Below are 21,928 nucleotides of genomic sequence, written 5' to 3'. Positions count from 1 at the left end.
TTTATCTCTATGTTAATTGCAGCATCCAGTCTTTGGGTGAAGTTGTTTCTAATGCTGTCGTCCTGGAGTAGGTCAATGTTAAATTGATCCACTTGTAGCATTTCTCCTTCCCTGCATTGTTGGTTGTCCACACATATTTTCTTAATCCAGTTCCACCTCAGTATTGTTTTAACAAGAAAATGGTCAGATCCACATTCAGCTCCTCTATAAACTCTGACATCTTTCAATACATATTTCCCTGAATGTTTTGAAATAATGTAATCTATAACTGATCTAATTTGTCTTGTCTCCTGTGACCAAGTATATTTATGGATATTCTTGTGTTGGAAAAATGTGTTGTTTATTCTCAAGTGGAACTGTTCACAAAGATGGCATAGGCTATCTCCATTGTCATTCCTCTCTTTCTCTCCAAATCTTCCAATAACTTTGCTATTTTGTTCAGTTCCTACTCTTGCATTGAAATCTCCCATTAGAAATATCTCTTTGTTCTTAGGAATTTTTTCTGTTAGTTCTCTCAGATCCTCCCAAAATTCATCTTTCAAGGTATCGGCAGTGTCATTAGTCGGGGCATATATTCCCAAAATACATATTTCTCTCCCGTATATTTTCAGTTCCAATGAGATCATTCTTTCATTAATAAATTGCCAGTTTTTGATGTTGTGTCTCAATTTCTTTTTAACAGCAATAGAAACTCCTGCTCTTGCTCTTTCACTCTTATCAACTCCACTCCAAAAATGGTAGTATTCTCCCATTATTTCCTCTCCACATCCCTTTTTCTTTGTCTCAGATAACACGACGATGTCTAACTTGAATTTGTGCAGTTCATCAGAAAGAAAGTTTCTTTTAGTTGAAAGGCCTTGAATATTCCAGCATCCCAAAATCATAGTCCTTTTCCGTTTGCCGAGTCGTTGCCGAAAGTGCAGTCCATTTTCATTTTTACTTGTAGGTCTTTTAACATTTGTGTATTTTTTTACACTGAACGAGGAGCTAGCCCGTTGCAACAACCCCCAACCTGGAGGGCTGGGGTATCTCTCTTAGTCTGGCCCCTACCCTTTGACCTGTTCGGCCCTACCAGTAGCTAAGCTACCGCCGACTTAGCTCTCCGGGTCATTGGGACACGCAGGCTCCCCCACTGCGACAAGGTGGAGAATACCATCGAGGGAGATATCCACATTTCTGCTGGATTTATATCTACAACTGTGGTCACGTGACTTGTAACGTTGTGGGACAAACCATTTGTGTGCACAGCAGGGGTGTACCTAATAAAGTTACCGCACAGTGTATGTTACTGTTTGATAACTCGAAGGAATAAAAAAAAAATTTAAGAAATGCTAAATCGCGATCTGGCCCACTGAATGTACTTTGCATTGCCACAGAAAAAAAGTGTTTTTTTTGTGCTTTAACAGGTTTTTCTCTTCTTTTATGTGAACTTGTAATCGTGCTAAGAAATATTTTCGTGGTATGCCTCATGAATTAACAATGATTTTCGTTTATTTGAATAATGAATTTGAATTCGTATATTTCTTATATTTGAACTTAAAAGGAAAAAAAAAAAAAAAAATCACGGGGTGAGATCTATAGTGTAAATCTCAATAAAGCCTTATCTCGGCGATATAAAATGCAATAAACAGTATCATTATTTCTCTCTTTTTAAATTTATGTACATCCCCAAGAGAACCCTAAAACATTTTATTTCAATTTTCTGAATAGTAGAACTAGTCACCACGAAGTGTTGTTTATTGTTGTATGGTATAATAAATTTTGGGTATTTATTCTTATACGCAAGTTTGATTAACAAGAATACGTTAATTTAATTGTTGAACGTAAACAAATTGTTCAAGGATATTTTTACCCGTCAGTAAGCAGGAAGCCGGATATTTTGATAAACTCTAGGTCTGAAGTGATAATCACAGAATTATAGTGTTTTTTTAGTGGGGCTAATTATGTGGCCTCTAATACAGTATGCTGAGCCCGAAAATGACATCATTTTATTATTATCAGCCATATGGTGCAAGGAAGCCTGAGGATTATGCTGCACCAGCCAAAAAAAAAAAAACATTCCCGAGTTACCCTGAGAGAGAGAGAAATAGAAAGGAATCACCAAGGAATTGAAGAATGATGATATCCAGCTCAGGCTCCTGGGTGCGCCAAGCCCACATTCACTAGATGTTAGCCCCTGGGGATGTTTTTCTCCTATATATAAATAGATTTTTTTTTTTTTTTTTTTTGCAAGACGTAACCTATTTTGTGTTTTTGAATAAAATATGGCAAGATGGTATAATTTTTATTATTACAAGGTTGCTATCCATAGAATATGAGTGGCTAGTAATTTTCCTACTATGATTATGAACAGAGAAACTTCTAGAAATATTGAGAATGAACAGTACCAGATAGCATTAATTGATAAGCAGATAATAGACTGCTGTGAAGAGTATTATACTCTTTCTGATTTAATTGCAAATTGCAGTGTCTGGAGACTAGCATTAGTAGAGAAAGCAAGCTTATATAGCATCAGCCAAAAAAAAAAAAAAGCCATTTTATCCATCCATTCACTCAAAAAGTTTTCTCTAGTTCATCCTTTAATTTATTTAAGCTTTCAACTTCAACGACAGATGGAAGTTTGTTCCAGCAATCAACCATCCACTGGCTAAATGTAAATTTCCGCACATCTATTCTACAACTGTCTTTCCTCAATTTGAATTTATGCCCCCTCAGGTGCGGAATCTGAGCAAGAGGAAGAATCCCATCAGCATTGACACCTGCAAAGTGATATGATCGAGGTGTATAAGGCCAAAAGGTTTGAGCAAGCTCAGTGTTGATGGGATTCTTCCTTTTTCTCAGATTAATTGCCTAAGGGAACATAAATTCAAATTGAGAAAAGTCAGTTGTAGAATAGATGTGTGGAACTTTGCCTGTAGCCAGAGGGTAGTTGATTGCTGGAACCAGTTGTGAGTTAGAGTTAAATTTGAAAGTGTCTGCAATTCTGCCCAGACATGATAGGAGGGAGTACATGATGGGAGCCTTGTCAATCAATTCTGCCCTGGAGGGAATGTGCAAGTCTCAAGTGGTAGAATTTTTTTCAGCATGGTCTGTGCTTGTTATCAGGAGAGACTTGCACCCTTTCTATTTAAGTGTATCCCATCCCTGTTAACAGAGATGGGATACATTTAAATAGAAAGGGTGCAAGAATATTTACTGATGCTATTGAGGCAGTGTTAGATGGGTCGGAAAACTGCTAGCTTGGGGGATATTCACAGACTAAAAGGTTAAAATTAGCCACAGGCAGAGATGAAGGTGATTCTTGCATTACTTCTATTAGAATAAGCAGCGGCCTGGAGCGAGGGGTGCTGGGGTTTCAGGGACTGATGGCAGTCATCGTGACACAGTTGGGTATATGGAATGTGTTAGGGTAACTAAGAATAAGAATAGGTGCAAGTATACTTTCATGTATACCAATGCTAGAAGTATAGTAAATAAATTTGAAGTGTTGGTCAAGACATCAAAGTCGGATATTGTTGGGATATCAGAGACGTGGTGTCACACAGGTATTAGGAATGCAGAATTGGAATTTGGGGAGTACAATATGTATAGGAATGGAGGAGGTGTTATGCTGTTAATTAAGAAAAACATAAAATCAAAAGAAGTGCATCCATCCAGTTGATATAGATGAACAGTGCACTTTTGAATCAGTTTGGTGTGACATAAGCACTGCAAAAGCAAAAATAAGAGTAGGAGTGTGTTATAGGCCTAATGACTCGAATGAGTACAATGAACAGTTCTACATAGAAATAGAGTGGGCTAGTAAATCAGAGCCGACCGGGCTAGCCGGGTGGGTAAAGTGCCTGGCAACCCAAAGGTCGCGGGTTCGAATCCCGCCTCGGGCTTGGATCAAAGTACTGCAAAAACCTTGGGAGGTGCATTATGGCCACAGAAGCCGATGCGCCAACAACTACAAAAATAAAAAAAATAAATAAAAAAAAGTAAATAAGAATATCTTATAATGGGGGATTTTAACTTACCAGATATTAGCATTGGCATTAGTAGAGGCATACGATGCAAGAAAGCAAGCTTAAGAAGCATCAGCCAAAAAAAAAAAAACCCTCCCATTTCATCCCTCCATGCCTGTATAGCTCAGCCTTAAATTTATTTAGGTTATTAGTTTCCACAACAAAAGGTGGAAGCCTGTTCCACTAATCAACTACCCGCTGGCTAAAGGCAAATTTCCGCACATCTATTCTACAACTATCTTTCCTCAATTTGAAACTGTGCCCCCTCAGGTTCTTAGTCTGAGCAAGATGAAGAATCCCATCAGCATTCAGCTTGCTCAACCCATTCAAGGCCTTATACACCTCAATCAGATAACCTCACAGTTCAATTTGCAGGCTTTTCAATTTGCAGAACTTAAGCCTTTCTTGGTAAGAGCACCCCTTTGTTCCCCTCACCAATCTTGTTGCCCTTCTTTGAACTCGTTCTAGTAACTCTACATCCTTCCTAAAATGAGACCTCCAGACCTGTACACAGTACTCTAGCAAATCTACTCTAGGTGTGGCCTGACCATTGCCTTGTATAACGGGATTATCAGCTCCCTGTCCCTGCTAGCAAAATTCCTATATATCATTGATAAGACTCCATGACCTGCCCTGGCAGCCTGTCTGCACTGCTCAGAAAAATTCATATTTGGCTGCACAATTACCCCCAGATCTTTTTCACTTTCCACTTCCCTGAGTGTAGTACCACCCAATTGGTACATTTCTCTTCGGTTATTGCTACCCATATGCCGTACTTTGCATTTGTCAATGTTAAACTCCAGTTGCCACTTCTCAGCCCCTTTTTCCCAACTTATCTAGATCCAGTTGGAATAGCATACTGTCGTTAAAAACCCTGCCATCCTTTATATCATCTGCAAACTTGGATATTAAATCTATACACCTTCATCAATATCATTGATAAATATATAAAACAACAATGGGCCCAACACCGAACCCTGGGGAACTCCACTAATAACATTTGTTTACGAAGAGCAGACAAATGTTATTAGTGTAGTTCTCCATTGTTGTTTGTTTGTTTGTTTGTTTACTGCAACTTGTGGTTTGGTCACTCGCACACTAGTAAGACTTTTGTGGATTTATTGGATGATTGTTTTCTGCAGCAGCATGTTTGAGAGGCAACCAGAGAGGGTAATACTCTTGATCTGGTTATCAGCAGTGATCATTCGTGTATTAAGCATTTGCAGATAAAGGAACCACTAGGTGGCAGTGAACACAGTGTATTGATGTGGGATTTACTTAAAGATATAATTACCATCAGGGGTAAAGGAAAGGGTTTTTGCTTCCGTAAAGGTGACTACAGTGGTCTCAGATAGTTTTTAAATTCTGTACAGTAGGGTCAATTGATGTTGTTATCAACAGCAAATTCTAAATGGGAAGTATTCAAGGAATTAATTGTGGAAGCTCCTAAAAGTTTCATACCTATTAAGAAATATTGTTCAAGGTTTAGGCCTAAATGGTTGTCAAATGAACTAACGAGACTCGTAGCAGGGAAGAAAAATGCATGGGATGCGTATAAATTATCAGGCAACACAGAAGCCTATGGCAGATTTAAGCTAGTCTGTAATCAAGTCACAAAGGAGGTTAGGTAGGCAAAAGCAGATTACGAGAAATCAGTGGCAAAGGATGCTAAGAAAAACAGCAAGGATTTCTTTACTTATATAAACTCTAAAAGGCAAGGGATGAATCTAATTGATCCATTTTATATCGATGGTTTGACTGTTGATGATCCTGCTCGGATAGCAAACAACCTGAATGCGTATTTTGCACCTACATTCACACATGAGGAGTTATTAAGGTTTGAAAATGCCAGAAGGTTATCAAATTGTAGCAGGGTGCTTAATGATTTTCTAATAACTGAGAACAAAGTGGAGGAGAAATTGTTGAAGTTAAATATAAGAAAGGCACCTGGGGTGGATGGGATCTATCCAGTTATATTAAAGGAGGTGGCAAAGGAAGTAAGCAAACTCTTAGCCATAATTATAAGAGAATCCTTGGCCTCAGGGAAGGCCCGACGGATTAGAGATGTGCAAATGCATCCCCATTTCACAAAGGGGGATCGAAGGGTGACACGAGTAATTACAGACCAGTTCAATTAACTTCTGTTCCGGGTAAAATAATGGAGTCACTGGTTAAAGATGCATTGCAGGATCATTGGAGGAGAAACTGATGCATTGGAGGAGAAACTGTTGAAGATAAACACAAGAAAGGCACCCGGGGTGGATGGGATCTATCCAGTTATATTAAAGGAGGCAGCAAAGGAAGTAAGCAAACCCTTAGCCATAATTATGAGAGCTTCCTTGGACTCAGGGGAGGTACCCATAGACTGGAAATGTGCAAATGTGACCCCAATTCACAAAGGAGGATCAAAGGCTGACACAAGTAATTATAGACCTGTGAGCTTAACTTCTGTTCCAGGAAAATTAATGGAGGCACTGGTTAAAGAAGCACTGCAGGATCATTTAGACAAGACTTCAGTTATAGCTCAGACACAGCATGGTTTTGTTAAGGGGAAGTCTTGCCTGACCAACTTGATTGGATACTATGATGCAGTCACAAAAGAACTGGATGCAGGGAATAACTTTGATATTATATACTTGGATCTTAGAAAGGCTTTTGATACTATTGCACATGGAAGACTGCTACACAAATTGGAGCAGTGTGACATTGGAGGCAAATTGCTGCTATGGATAAAGGGGTGGGTGAGGGGGAGAAGACAGAGAGTGGTAATCAATGGACACTGCTCATCGTGGACTAATGTTATTAGTGGAGTCCCTCAGGGTTCAGTATTGGGTCCCTTATTGTTTTCTGTATTTATAAATGATATTGATGATGGTATATCGGGCTTAATGTCCAAGTTTGCAGACGATACAAAGGTTGGCAGGGTTGTCAAGGGCACTACTGACACTATGCTGCTGCAACAGGATCTGGAAAGGTTGAGCAGATTTTTTATTATTATTATTATTAATATCCATATGATGCAAGGAAGCCTGAGGCTTATGCTGCACCAGGAAAAAAAAAAGGTTCCCAAGTAACCCTGTGAGAGAGAGAGAGAAAGTCAAAAATAGAAGGGAATCACCAAGAAAGAGAAGAATGATGATATCCAGCTCAGGACCCTGGGTGTGCCCAGCCCATACTCACCAGATGTGAGGCCCCGTGGTTAAAAAATAAATTTTCTGTGTATACTCCGGGACGACCAAACAGTCAGAGGAGTTAACAAGATAGACAGAATACAAGAAACAGCACCGTATTCAGCAGTCACGGGCTTGAACCCCGGTCACTCAAGGCACGTGTACTTATGCACCCACGCGCTTGACCACTAAGCTACGGGCTGAGAGGTGGCAAATGAAGTTTAACATTGACAAATGTAAAGTACTACACATGGGAAACAGCAACCCCAGAGCAACGTATCAACTCTGTGGTACTACACTGACAGTGGTAGAGAATGAAAGGGATTTGGGGGTGGTTGTGCAGGCAGATATGAAGTTCTCTGAGCAGTGCAGATGGGCTGCAAGAGTAGCTCATGGAGTATTGTCAATGATATACAGGAATTTTTCCAGCAGGGATAAGGAGGTGATTATTCCATTGTATAAGGCGATGGTCAGGCCACACCTAGAGTACTGTATACAGGTCTGGAGGCCTCATTTCAAGAAGGATGTAGAGCTGCTGGAGCGAGTACAGAGAAGGGCAACAAGATTAGTGAATGGAACAAAGGGGTGCTCTTTGCCTTTAGCCAGCTGGTGGTTGGTTGGTGGAACAGACTACCATCCCTTGTGGTGGAGGTTGATTACCTAAACAAGTTTAAGGCTCAGCTGGACAGGTATTTTGAACGAACAGAGGGGTGAAGTGGAAGTGGGTTTTTTTTTTTTTTTTTGGCTGATGCTGCATAAGCTTGCTTTCTTGCATCAAATGCCTCTACTAATGCTAATGCTAATGCTTACGAAGAAAGGCTTAAGATTTGCAAATTACAGTGTCTGGAGACTAGGCACCAGTGAGGTGATCTGATAGAGGTGTATAAAGCCTTGAATGGTTTAAGCATGCTCAATGCTGATGGGATTCTTCTTCTAGCTCAGAAAAATCACCTGAGAGTGCATAAATTCAAATTGAGGAAAGACAGATGTAGGATAGACGTGCGGAAATTTGCCTTTAGCCAGCGGGTGGTTGGTTGGTGGAACAGACTTCCATCCCTTGTGGTGGAGGTTGATAGCCTAAATAAGTTTAAGGCTCAGCTGGACAGGTATTTTGAACGAACAGAGGGGTGAAGTGGAAGTGGGTTTTTTTTTTTTTTTTTTTTTTGGCTGATGCTGCATAAGCTTGCTTTCTTGCATCAAATGCCTCTACTAATGCTAATGCTAATCATCTAGACAAGACTGCAGCAATAATTCAGACACAGCATGGGTTTGGTAAGGGAAAGTCTTGTCTGACAAATTTGATAGGATATTATGATGTGTTTACAAAGGAACTGGATGCAAAAAATAATTTTGATATCATATACTTGGATTTCAGGAAAGCTTTTGACACTGTTGCACATGGAAAACTACTGTACAAATTGGAGCAGAATGGTATTAAGGGTAAGTTGCTACGATGGATAAAAGGATAGTTGGGTTGGAGATGACAGAGGGTGGTAATCAATGGGTGCTGCTCTTCTCGGACTAATGTTATTAGTGGAGTCCCACAGGTTTTGGTTTTGGGTCCACTGTTGTTTTGTATATTTATCAATGATATTAATGAAGGTATATCGGGCTTAGTGTCGAAGTTTACAGATGATACAAAGGTTGGCAGGGTTGTTAATGATAGTAATGGCAGTGTGCTACTGCAACAGGATCTAGAAAATTAACCTTGACAAATGCAAAGTACTGCATATGGGTAGAAGTAACCCCAGAGGAACGTACCAACTGTGTGGTACTACACTTAAGGTGGTAGAAAATGAAAAATACCTGGGAGTAATTGTGCAGTCAGATGTGAAGTTTTTTGAGCAATGTGGACAGGCTGCCATGGCAGATCATGGGGTTTTGTCAATGATATATAGGAATTTTGGTAGCATGGAAAAGGAGGTGATTGTCCCTCTGTATAAGGCAATGGTCAGGCCACGCCTTGAGTACTCCGTTCAGGTCTGGAGGCTTCATTTTAGGAAGGATGTAGATTTGCTTGAGCAAGTACAGAGAAGGGCAACAAGATTGGTGAGGGGAATGAAGGGATCCTCTTACCAAGAGAGGCTTATATACTGCAAATTGCAGTGGCTGGAGATAGGCACCTGCGAGGTGATCTGATTGAGGTGTTTAAGGCCTTGAATGGGTTGAGCATGCTGAATTGTGATGGGATTCTTCCACTTGTTCAGACTACAAACCTAAGTGGGCATAAATTCAAATCGAGGAAAGACAGATGTAGAATAGATGTGCAGAAATTTGCCTTTAGCCAGCGGGTGGTTAATTGCTGGAACAAACTTGTTGTTTTGGAAGTTGATAGGTTAAATAAATTTAAGGAGGAACTGGACAAACATTTAGAGGGAATTGTGTAAATTTTTTTTTGGCTGATGCTACATAAGCTGATACACTTGCTTTCTTGCATTGCATGCCACTACTACTACTACTACAAACTTCCATCTTTTGTTGGAGGTTGACAGCGTAAATAAAATTTGGAGTGAATGGATGAGCGAAATGGGAAAGTTTTTTTTTTTTGGCTGGTGCTGTGTAAGCTTGCTTTCTTGTATCATATGCCTCTACTATTGCTAATTTGTACAAAACAATTTAATTAAAACTTTATCTATTAGAATGGACAAAAGCAAGGAAATTTTCGTTTTTTAAATGGGTTAAAAAAAACAAAAAAACTCACATTTGCTATTGCCAAAAAGAGAGTACCTGCCAAACAAGCTGCTTCAACCACCTTGTGAGTTAAAAAGCAAATGATTTTCAGCTTATTGCCTTGAAACTTTATAAGATCCTGCTTCTGTTGCTTCTAATATTTTATATATGTTTCACTTGTTCCTGTCTCTCCTACCACAAATATATACCTCCTTGTAAAAGCAAAACTGCAAATTTTGCTCCTCTTCTACCATCAGATACAAAAATAAGCTTCCTTTTGTTCTTTAGCAACCATATGGAACCAGCTGGTCACTTCCCCTCACAACTCTTGCCCCACCAGTTGATGGTATGGTAGTTATGCCACTGCCTTCCTCATTCATTTTACTCATCTCCCTTCAGGGCCTTGACAGCCACAGTCAGATCCCTTTCCATTCCATGCTGGCTAATTGCCAAACTTTGCATCTGCACCTTCTAAGTCATTCATAACAACAATAGTTAAAGCAGTTTACCAACCAAGTTGCCCATCTTTGAAACCTTACAAGTTTCTTTTAGGTGTGGTCTGAAAACCTATATATAGTATTCAAAATGAGATCTTGCCATTGTCTTATATAGATAAATAACAACATTCTTTTCTCTACTTGCAGAAGTCTGATAAATCATCAATAGGATATCATGTGCCTTCTTGGCTGCTTGTTTATGTTGCATAATAAAAATATATAATTGTGTCATACCTTCTAATTCTTTTTTGCCCTGAACCAGCTTTAACAGCCCCTACCCAGTGAAAGGTTGCTTCTGGGTTTCTCTTTCAAGGTGCAAGACCCTACATATGCAAACACTAAACCTGCTGATTCTTTTATTTTGTTTGCAAGTTTTGTAGTGCAGTATGCTGCCACTAAGAGGCTGCATAAATAAACATGGCACATTTGCTACATTTGAGGCAGTTTTTGTTGTAAAAAGCAAAGGCAAAACATTACAAAATTTGTTAAAAATACATGTCCATATAATCAGCAAGAAACTTGACATCTAAGATAAAAATATGTGTGACACAAAGATTGCCATGCTTTTGTTGAATGGCTGCAGAATTAAAGTCAAAGCTAAAAAAGGTCTGCCTTTTGTCGAATACCTTTTTTTTTTTTTTTTTCACCTTGACCCCATTACCTCTGAGAACCTGTTTCAACAGAAAAACCATGAAGATAATTTATGTTTATTTATGTTTAACTGAAATGCACTGCTGTAGCACTAAAGCAGGATATTGTATAACTGGATCACCTAACTGCAGTATGTTCTATCCCAGAACTGATCTGCCTGTACCTTCATCAGATGCATGACATGGCTAAATGGGTGAGAAATGCAGTAGTAGAATGGGTGATAAATACAGTTTACTGTGTGTTGAGTCCTCTTGATTGCTAAATGCAATTTATGATAATGTTTTTGTCAAATAACTAGTTATAAATTCCTCTGACATATGTGGTCAGAAGAATTTACAACTGTTTTGTTCATAATGTGGTCATGTCACATTATGAACAGAACAGTTTTTTTTTTTTCATTTTAAACATCTGGTTCAGTATCAGATGATGCAATTGCCTTAACAGTTTCATTATATAATACTGATTATATTGTAATTTTATGATGAAATTGTATACGGTTAGAATGACTATAGGTCTGGAAAAGGATATTGGTCTTCCAAAATCTATAGAGACCTTGGAATCAAGATTCCAAGTGAAAAACATATTTTGTCACCAGGGACTTAATTTTCTTATGGCACTATGATGAGAAGGAATTCATTCCATGTTTTTCTCAGGATTCACTTGTCCGTTACTATAACGTTTCTGGATTAATAACTACATTATGAAATCAAGCATATTAGTATTAATATTGACATACCATTAATATTAATAGTATGCATAGAAACAAAAAAACTAACCAATGTCACTTTTCATCACTTTGTTTACCCCTTTTGTTTTTTTTTGTGCTGCTCATAGCCTTTCTTCAGTCTAGTGACTGATGAGTACAATAAACAGCTGTACAGAGAATTGGAGTGGGTCAGTAAATCAGAATGTCTTATAAATGTGGGATTTTAACTTTCCAGATATTGACTGGAACTTGTGGGTTGGTCATTCACATGCTAGCAAGACTTTTTTGGATTTACTGGATGACTGTTTTCTACAGCAGAATGTGCAAGAGGGAACCAGAGTAAGTAATACTGTTGATCTGATTATCAGCAGTGATTCTTCATGCATTAAGAATCTGCAGATAAAGAAACCACTAGGTGGCAGTGATCACAGTGTACTGATGTGAGATTTACTACCATCAGATGTAACTACTATCAGAGGTAAAGGGAAGGGTTTTTGCTTTCGAAAAGGTGACTAAAATTGTCTCAGGCATTTTTTAAAATTCTATACAGTGGGACCAACTGATGATGTTACCAACAGCAAATTCTAAATGGGAAGCATTGAAGGAAGTAATCTTGGAAGCTACTAGGCTTTTCATACCAACTAGCATTAGCATTAGCATTAGTAGAGGCATATGATGCAAGAAAGCAAGCTTATTCAGCATCAGCCAAAAAAAAAACCCTCTCCCATTTCACCCCTCCATTCGTTCGAAATACCTGTCCAGTTGAGCTTTAAATTTGTTTAGGCTATCAACTTCAACAACAAGTGATGGAAGTCGGTTCCACCAACCAACCACCCGCTGGCCAAAGGCAAATTTCCGCACATCTATCCGACATCCGTCCTTCCTCAATTTGAATTTATGCCCTCTGAGGTGATTATTCTGAGAAAGATGAAGAATCCCATTGGCATTGAGCATGCTCAAACCATTCAAAGCCTTATACACCTCTATCAGATCACCTCGCCGGTGCCTAGTCTCCAGACTCTGTAATTTGCAAAACTTAAGCCTTCGTAAGAGCAACCCGTTGTTCCATTTACTAATCTTGTTGCCCTTCTCTGTACCCGTTCCAGCAGCTCTACATCCTTCTTGAAATGAGGCCTCCAGACCTGTATACAGTACTCAAGATGTGGCCTAACCATTGCCTTATACAAGGGAATAATCACCTCCTTATCCCTGCTAGAAAAATTCCTGTATATCATTGACAAGACACCATGAGCTACTCTTGCAGCTCGTCTGCACTGCTCAGAGAACTTCATGTCTGCCTGCACAATTACCCCCAGGTCCTTTTCATTCTCCACCACTGTCAGTGTAGTACCGCAGAGTTGATACATTGCTCTGGGGTTACTGTTACCCATATGTAGTACTTTACATTTGTCAATGTTAAACTTCATTTGCCACCTCTCAGCCCATCTGTTCAACCTTTCCAGATCCTGTTGCAGCAGCATAGCGTCAGTAGTGTCCTTAACGACCCTGCCAACCTTTGTATCAAATGCAAACTTAGACATTAAACTTGATATCCCATCATCAATATCATTCATAAACACCGAAAACAACAACGGACCCAACACTGAACCCTGAGGAACTCCACTAATAACATTAGTCCACGTTGAGCAGTGTCCATTGATTACCACTCTCTGTCTTCTGCCACTCAACCATCCCCTTATCCATAGCAGCAATTTGCCTCCAATGCCACACTGCTCCAATTTGTGCAGCAGTCTTCCATGTGCAACAGTATCAAAAGCCTTTCTAAGATCCAAATATATAATATCAAAGTTATTCCCTGCATCCAGTTCTTTTGTGACTACATCATAGTATCCAATCAAATTGGTCAGGCAAGACCTGCCCTTAACAAAACCATGCTGCGTCTGAGCTATAACTGAATTCTTGTCTAGATGATCCTGCAGTGCTTCTTTAACCAGTGCCTCCATTAATTTACCTGGAACAGAAGTTAAACTAACAGGTCTATAATTACTTGTGTCAGCCTTTGATCCTCCTTTGTGAATTGGGGTTACATTTGCACATCTCCAGTCTATGGGTACCTCCCCTGAGTCCAAAGAAGCTCTCATAATTATGGCTAGGGGTTTGCATACTTCCTTTGCTGCCTCCTTTAATATAACTGGATAGATCCCATCCACCCCAGGTGCCTTTTTTATGTTTATCCTCAACAATCTCTCTCTCTCTTCCACTTTCCTCTCAGTTATTACAAAATCATCCAGCTCACTGCCAATGTTTACTTTACCTACATCATTCTCCTTCCTGAATAACTCCTCATGCGTGAATGTAGATGCAAAATACTCGTTTAGATTGTTAGCCACCTGAGCAGGATCCTCAACTGTTGAACCATCAATATCCAGTGGACCAATCTGATTCATCCCTTTCCTTCTCGAGTTGAAGTATGTAAAGAACTCCTTTCTGTTTTTCTTTGCATCCTTTGCCAAGGATTTTTCGTAGTCTGCCTTTGCCTGCCTAATCTCCTTTGTGACTTGGTTACAGACCAACTTATATCTATCATAGGCTTCCATGTCACCCATTAATTTGTATGTATCCCATGCATTTTTCTTCTCTGCCACATGTCTCATTAGTCCATCTGACAACCATTTAGGCCTAAACCTTGAACAATATTTCTTAGTTGGTATGTAAAGCCTGGTAGCCACCAAGATTAGTTCCTTGAATGCTTCCCATTTTGAGTTTGCTGTTGGTAACATCATCAGTTGGTCCCACTGTATAGAATTTAAATACTGTCTCAGACCATCATAGTCGCCTTTACGAAAACAAAAACCCTTCCCTTTACCTCTGATGGTAGTTACCTCCTTGAGTAAATCCCACTTCAACACACTGTGATCACTGCCACCTAGTGGTTCATTTATCTGCAGGTTCTTAATGCATGAAGAATCACTACTGATAATCAGATCAAGAGTATTGCTCCCTCTTGTTGCCTCACGAACATGCTGATGTAGAAAACAATCATCCAATAAATCCACAAAAGCCTTGCTAGTGTGCGAGTGACCAACCCACAAATTCCAGTCAATATCTGGGAAATTAAAATCCCCCATTATAAGACTCTCTGATTTACTGGCCCACTCTATTTCCCTGTACAATATATTATTATACTCATCAGAGTCGTTAGGCCTATAGCACACTCCTACTCTCAATTTTGATTTCCCTATGCTTATGTCACACCAAACTGACTCGACACTGCCCTGTCCATCGATGTCAACTGGCTTCACTTCCTTTGACTTTATGTGTTTCTTAATTAATAGCATAACTCCTCCTCCCCTCCTGTCCTGTCTATCCTTTCTATATACATTGTATTCCCCAAATTCCAGTTCCGCATTACTTATATCTGTGTGACACCACGTCTCTGATATCCCAACAATATCTGCCTTTGATGTTTTGAGCAATACTTCAAATTCATTAAATTTATTTACCAAACTCCTAGCATTGGTGTACACGCAGGTATACATGCACCTGTTTCTATTCTTAGCTACCCTAACACAACCCATGTGTTTACTTGTAACGCAATGACTACCAGCAGTCTCTGAAATATCCTGCATCTTGTTTTTCGGACTTCTGCTCATTTGAATAGAAGCAGTGCAAGAATCACTTCCACCTCTGCCAGTGGCTACTGTTAATCTATTAGTCCTTGTATCCCCCCCAACTAGCAGTTTTCCGACCCACCTAACACTGCCTCGACAGCATCAGCAAAAATTCTTGCACCCTTTCTATTTAAGTGTATCCCATCCCTGTAGAAGCAATCTCTCCTGTTAACAAGTACAGTCCAGGCTGAAAAAAATTCTACCCCTTGAGCCTTGCACAATCCCTCCAGGGCCGAATTGATCGACAAGGCTCTCATCATATACTCCCTCCTATCGTGTCTGGGCAGAATTGCAGACACTTTCAAGTTCAACCCTAATTCACGGCTTTTTTTTCAACAGTGACCTGTACTTGCTAAGTAATTCCGCCGGTCTCCTACTCTTAATATCATTAGTGCCAACGTGTACAACTATATCACCTTTTGTGCCCTTAAAAGATGATATCCGCTCTACAACGTCATCAACCTTTGCCCCTGGCAGACATACCCTGGTCCTATTCCACCTATCCTTTTTACAAAGCATGTTCCCCGTTTCCCTGACAATAGAGTCACCAACAACTACTAGTTCCTGTGGGACCAGCGCATTCTGCCTAGGGGGCTGCCCCTGTGTTGCCTGATGACCAAGTGCAAGCTCTGGCGTTGATGTGGGCAGCTGAGAGCTTGATGGGCCCCTCAATTTATTTCCTTCGAGGGCATCCACCCTGTCCTTCAAGGTCTCATAAAGGCCCATAACAACGCTGAGTTGTCGCCTGATTTCCTTGCACTCCTTACATCGTGCACACACATAGACATACCCCTTGGCAGTATCATGTCCCGTACCCGACTGCTCCGCAAACATCAAGCAAACAGTGCATTTTAATAGACTGTGATTCAGAGGGCAACTGCGCCCCTCAGTTCTCCCCTGAACCACAGCACTCCCATTAGCTTGAGCCTTTTGCTTTGCTGCTCTGGTCAGAGTCATGATTCCAATTTAATTCAATAAAATTTAAAACAAAAATTAAATCCTTAAGTTATATCCCAAAACAGTTATGTTATATATATATATATATATATATATATATATATTTTTTTTTTTTCCGGTATCTAGTGTTCCCTTTATACAACTTCCGTATCACGTGTACCACTATAGTTATGTATTAATTATTTGTTACGATTAAGTCGTTATATATATTTATAGAGTTAAAAATACAATATAATTGACAATAAAGTTTATCAAGATTAATAGATTTACTGATTAATTGACAATATTATATTATGCAGTATACTACACTAAGCTTATGCTATCGTGTAAAAATGGCGGGAATTCACGAACGGTATTTCTACGGACTCGTAACAGTATTTCTACGGACTCGCAACTAAGAAATACTGTTCAAAATTTAGGCCTAAATGGATGTCAAAGAACTAATGAAACTTGTAGCAGAGAAGAAAAATGCATGGGATGCATATAAGTTAACAGGCGACACAGAAGTCTATAGTAGATATAAACTAGTTTGTAATCAAATCAGAAAGGAGGTTAGGCAAACAAAGGCAGATTACAAGAAATCTTTAGCAAAAGATGCAAAGAAAACCAGCAAGGACTTCTTAAGATGGAAGGAAGGGATGGATCAGATTGGTCCACTTGATATCAATGGTTCGACTGTAGATGATCATTCTCAGATAGCTGCCAAACTAAATGAGTATTTTGCATTTGCATTCACACATGAGAAATTTTGTGTGGAAATAGAGGCTAGAAATTTATCAGATTATAATAGGAATCTAAGTAACGTTTTAATGACTGAGAGGAAAGTGGAGGAGAAATCGTTGAAGTTAAACATGAGAAAGGTGCATGGGGGGTGGATGGGATCCATCCAATTATATTAAGGGAGACAGCAGGGGAAGTAAGCAGACCCTTAGCCATAATTATGAGAGCATCCTTGGAGTCAGGGATGAATTGGGGGATACATTTGCACATCTCCTCAGACTGGAGATGTGCAAATGTATCCCCCAATTCACAAAGGGGATCAAAGGGTGACAAGTAATTATGGATCTGTTAGTTGAACTTCTGTTCTGGTAAAATAATGGAGTCACTGGTTAAGGTTAAATCTTGCCTGACCAATTTTATTGGATACTATGATGTGGTCACAAAAGTACTGGATGCAAAAAATAATTTTGATATCATATACTTGAATTTCAGAAAAGTTTTTGATACTATTGCACATAGAAAGCTGCTGTACAAATTGGAGCAGTATGGCATAAAGGGAAAGTTGATGCTATTTGTAAAAGAATGGTTGAGCCAGAGAAGACAGAGTGGTAATCAATGGACACTGCTTGTTGTGGACTAATATTATTAGTGGAGGCCCCAGGGTTCGGTGTTGGGACCGTTGTTTTTTATATTATCAATGATATTGATGAAGGTATAACAGGCTCAATGTCCAACTTTGTAGATGATGCAAAGGTTGGCAGGGTTGTTAATGACAATAACGAGTAATTACAGGTATGCAGCTACAATAGGATCTAGAAAAGTTGGGTTGAGAGGTGGCAACTAAATTTTAACATTGTCAAATACAAAGTACTGCATACGGGTAGCAGTAACCCCAGAGTAACGTACCAACTGTGCAGTACGACACTCAGGATAGTGAAGAATGAAAAAGACCTAGGGGTAATTGTGCCACCAGGTATGAGTGGTTGATTGCTGTAACAAACTTTCATCTGTAGTTCTAGATAGCTTAAATAAATTCAAGGAATAACTGGACAAACTTTGGAGCGAATGGAGAGGTGAATGGGAAGTGTTTTTTTTTTTGGCTGTTGGTGTATAAGCTTGCTTTCTTGCATCATATGCTACTACTAATGCTAATTTAGATAAATTTCTAGTCTCCACAAAATAGGTGAGCGTTTATTCTAACAGTCTTTCTTCTCTCTTTGACTGAAGGAAATTTTTTGTACATTTATTTTACAATATCCTCTCTCAGCTTAAATTTATACCCTCGTGTGCCATGTGATTAAGTATAAAATTGCCCACATCATTTAGCTCTACCCTTTTTAAGCCTTAATTACCTTGGTCGGGTCACCCTGCAGATGGCTTGTTTCCAAACACTACCTGACTGCTACACTTTGTCGTTCTTCTCAGAAAATTCCATTGGAACGTGATGATAATTTCCATTCCCTTTACTTAAATTTTAAGGGTTATTGGCTAAGTCCAATGCCAGATCGTAGGTCATAAATCTTAAATCTAACTTTGTTCTGGTGACTAAGTGCATAAACCTTTGGAATAACCAGACATAAATTGGTCCAAACAAACGAGTTTATTACATAACTATATACAGTAAGTTAACACATACAAAAAAACATCAGGATGACAATAACTTTAAATGTATAATTCGACAATTAGATATATCTAGCTTTGATGATGATGCATTACAATAGCTCTTTGTTATATAAAGTGGTTAAACATATGTTTATATATAAGTATAGGATAAACCAATCTTCTTCCTTCAATTCTCAAATATTAACAAGTTCTTCACAACATACCATATTCCTTATTCATATTGCCCTTACATCATTTTACAATCTGAAACTTTCTTAAGGTTATTCCAGAGGTCGCCACAAGATAAATTCACTCAAAAGAGTACTTTCATTACTATCTAATTTTATTGCCTACAACAATTTTATTGCCTACTAGTATGTCTGTAACTACTATATACTATCCTTACTTAACCTAAATCTCTATCCCTTAAGCACCTCATAACCTATATTGCCTTTTTCCCTTATCTCTATTTACATTCTATCTTACTATATTAATATTCCTTCTCAATCTTTCATTCAATATTCATTAACATTTGCTGGTCTGGAGATACAGGTCTCTGGAGATAAGCTGTCATTGTTGTTATTTGGTTTTTAGGAGCATTAGCAACTATGGCCATATTGCTCCAGGGATATGCGGTGGTCATTCCCTGACCTTTCTGCATCCTCCGTATTTGATGGTCACGGGCTTGAACCCCGGTCTAATCAAAAAGCGTGTGCTATGCACTGCTGCTCCTGCCCACCTGGCTACAGAGGCGCCAGGAGATAAGCTGACTCAGTGTTACAATATACTTAAGCTTCTTACTTTAATATGACCTTCCCTCACTTTATTATAATTACTATCCTAAAGGAAAGGTAATTCTAAATTACTATCCTTGAGAGTAAAGACAGTTGTAGGATAGATGTGCAGAAATTTGCCTTTGGCCAGCGGGTAGTCGATTGGTGGAACAGACTTCCATCTTTTGTTGTGGAAGTTGATAGCCTAAATAAATTTAAGGCTGAGTTGGACAGGCATTTGGAACGAATGGAGGGATGAAATGGGAGGGGGTTTTTTTGGCTGATGCTGCATAAGCTTGCTTTCTTGCATCGTATGCCTCTACTAATGCTAAAGTCCAGACAGTCCTCCTCATAACTTAGCATGTACAAAAAAAAAAAGGCTTATCTACTTCTCTGCTCCTTTATTCACCTACAGGAAGGATTCCTAACTCTTACCTCGGACTTATGATCTTTCTCTTACCAGTTCTCGAGCTGCTTTCTTCCAACTCGGTATCTAGAGCTCCTTGTAACATCACTTATTTGGACCTGGCATCTTCATGGTTAAGTTTCTGCTTTCAAACATCAATTCCTTGTCTTATACCTTCTCCCTTTCTACCAATGACACTTATGCGCTACTAAGAGAAGAAAAATGCATGGGATGCATATAAATTATCAAGCGACTCAGAAGCCTATGGCAGATATAAGCTAGTCTGTAATGGTCACAAAGGAGGTTAGGCAGGCGAAGGCAGATTACGAGAAATCTTTGGCAAAAGATGCCAAGGAAAACACAAGGATTTCTTTACTTATATAAACTCTAAAAGGAAGGGGATGAATCTGATTGGTCCACTTGATATCAATGGTTCGAATGTTGATGATCCTGCTCAGATAGCAAACAAACTGATGAGTATTTTGCATCTACATTCACACATGAGGAGTTATTAAGGTTTGAAAATGGCAGAAGGTTATCAAATTGTAGTTTTTGATTGTAATTAATGATTTTGTAATAACAGAGCAAAGTGGAGGAGAAATTGTTGAAGTTAAACATAAGAAAGGCACCTGGGGTGGATGAGATCTATTCAATTATATTAAAGGAGTTGGCAAAGCAACTAAACAAACCCTTAGCCATAATTATGAGAGCATCCTTGGATTCAGGGGAGGTCACCACGGACTGGAGATGTGCAAATGTATCTCCAATTCACAAAGGGGGATCGAAGGGTGACACAAGTAATTACAGACCAGTTAGTTTAACTTCTGTTCTGGTAAAATAATGGAGTCACTGGTTAAAGATGCATCGCAGGATCATCTAGACAAGACTGCAGCAATAATTCAGACACAGCATGGGTTTGTTAAGGGAAAGTCTTGTCTGACAAATTTGATAGGATATTATGATGTGGTTACAAAGGAACTGGATGCAAAAAATAATTTTGATATCATATATTTGGATTTCAGGAAAGCTTTTGACACTGTTGCGCATGGAAGACTATTGTACAAATTGGAACAGAATGGTATTAAGGGTAAGTTGCTACAATGGATAAAAGGATGGTTGAGTGGGAGAAGACAGAGGGTGGTAATTAATGTGTGTTGCTCTTCGTGGACTAATGTTATTAGTGGAGTCCCACAGGGTTCAGTGTTGGGTCCTCTGTTGTTTTGTATATTTATCAATGATATTGATGAAGGAATATCAAGCTTAGTGTCGAAGTTTGCAGATGACACAAAGGTTGGCAGGGTTGTTAATGACAGTAATGGCAGTGTGCTACTGCAACAGGATCTAGATAATTAGGGCAGATGGGCTAAGAAGTGGCAACTGAAGTTTAACCTTGACAAATGCAAAGTACTATATATGGGTAGAAGTAACCCCCAGAGAAACGTACCAACTGTGTGGTACTACACTTAGGGTGGTAGAAAATGAAAAAGACCTGGGAGTAATTGTGCAGTCAGATATGAAGTTTTCTGTGCAATGCAGATAGGCTGCCAGGGCAGGTCATGGGGTTTTGGCAATGGTATATAGGAATTTTGCTAGCAGGGAAAAGGAAGTGATTGTTCCTCTGTATAAGGCAATGGTCAGGCCACACCTTGAGTACTGCGTGCAGGTCTGGGGGCCTCATTTTAAGAAGGATGTAGATTTGCTTGAGCGTGTACAGAGAAGGGCAACAAGATTGGTGAGGGGATCCTCTTACCAAGAGAGGCTTAAGTTCTGCAAATTGCAGTGGCTGGAGACTAGGCACCTGCGCGGTGATCTGATTGAGGTGTATAAGGCCTTGAATGGGTTGAGCACGCTGAATTCTGGTGGGATCCTTCCACTTGAATAGATGTGCGGAAATTTGCCTTTAGCCAGCGGGTGGTTAGTTGCGGGAACAAACTTCCATCTGTCGTTGTGGAAGTTGATAGGTTAAATAAATTTAAGGAGGAACTGGACAGGCATTTGGAGGGAATGGTGTGATTTTTTTTTTTTTTTTTTTTTGGCTGATGCTGCATAAGCTTGCTTTCTTGAATCACATGCCACTGCTACTACTACTACTGCATTTATTTAACTAGCTTTTTTTCCTATGACATTTAAATATAGA

The 21,928-nt window shown here is 39.3% G+C and overlaps 1 protein-coding gene across 1 annotated transcript in view; it reads left to right on the top strand.

Moving 5' to 3' along the window:
* Positions 1-1,349: 1,349 nt before the first annotated feature.
* LOC150089015 (uncharacterized) overlaps positions 1,350-21,928 on the top strand; it is a 75,949-nt gene continuing 55,370 nt past the window's right edge. The window contains exon 1 of the mRNA XM_090370379.1: positions 1,350-1,459. The gene's annotated coding sequence lies outside the window, so the exon portion shown is untranslated. The remainder of the gene's footprint in view (positions 1,460-21,928) is intronic.

This window comes from Mastigoproctus giganteus, chromosome 3, assembly GCF_048544385.1.
Source record: "Mastigoproctus giganteus isolate SK-2022 chromosome 3, ASM4854438v1, whole genome shotgun sequence".
Taxonomy (NCBI): Eukaryota; Metazoa; Arthropoda; class Arachnida; order Uropygi; family Thelyphonidae; genus Mastigoproctus; species Mastigoproctus giganteus.
Note: the sequence above shows the minus strand (reverse complement) of the source record. Positions and strands in the feature narration are given on the sequence as shown.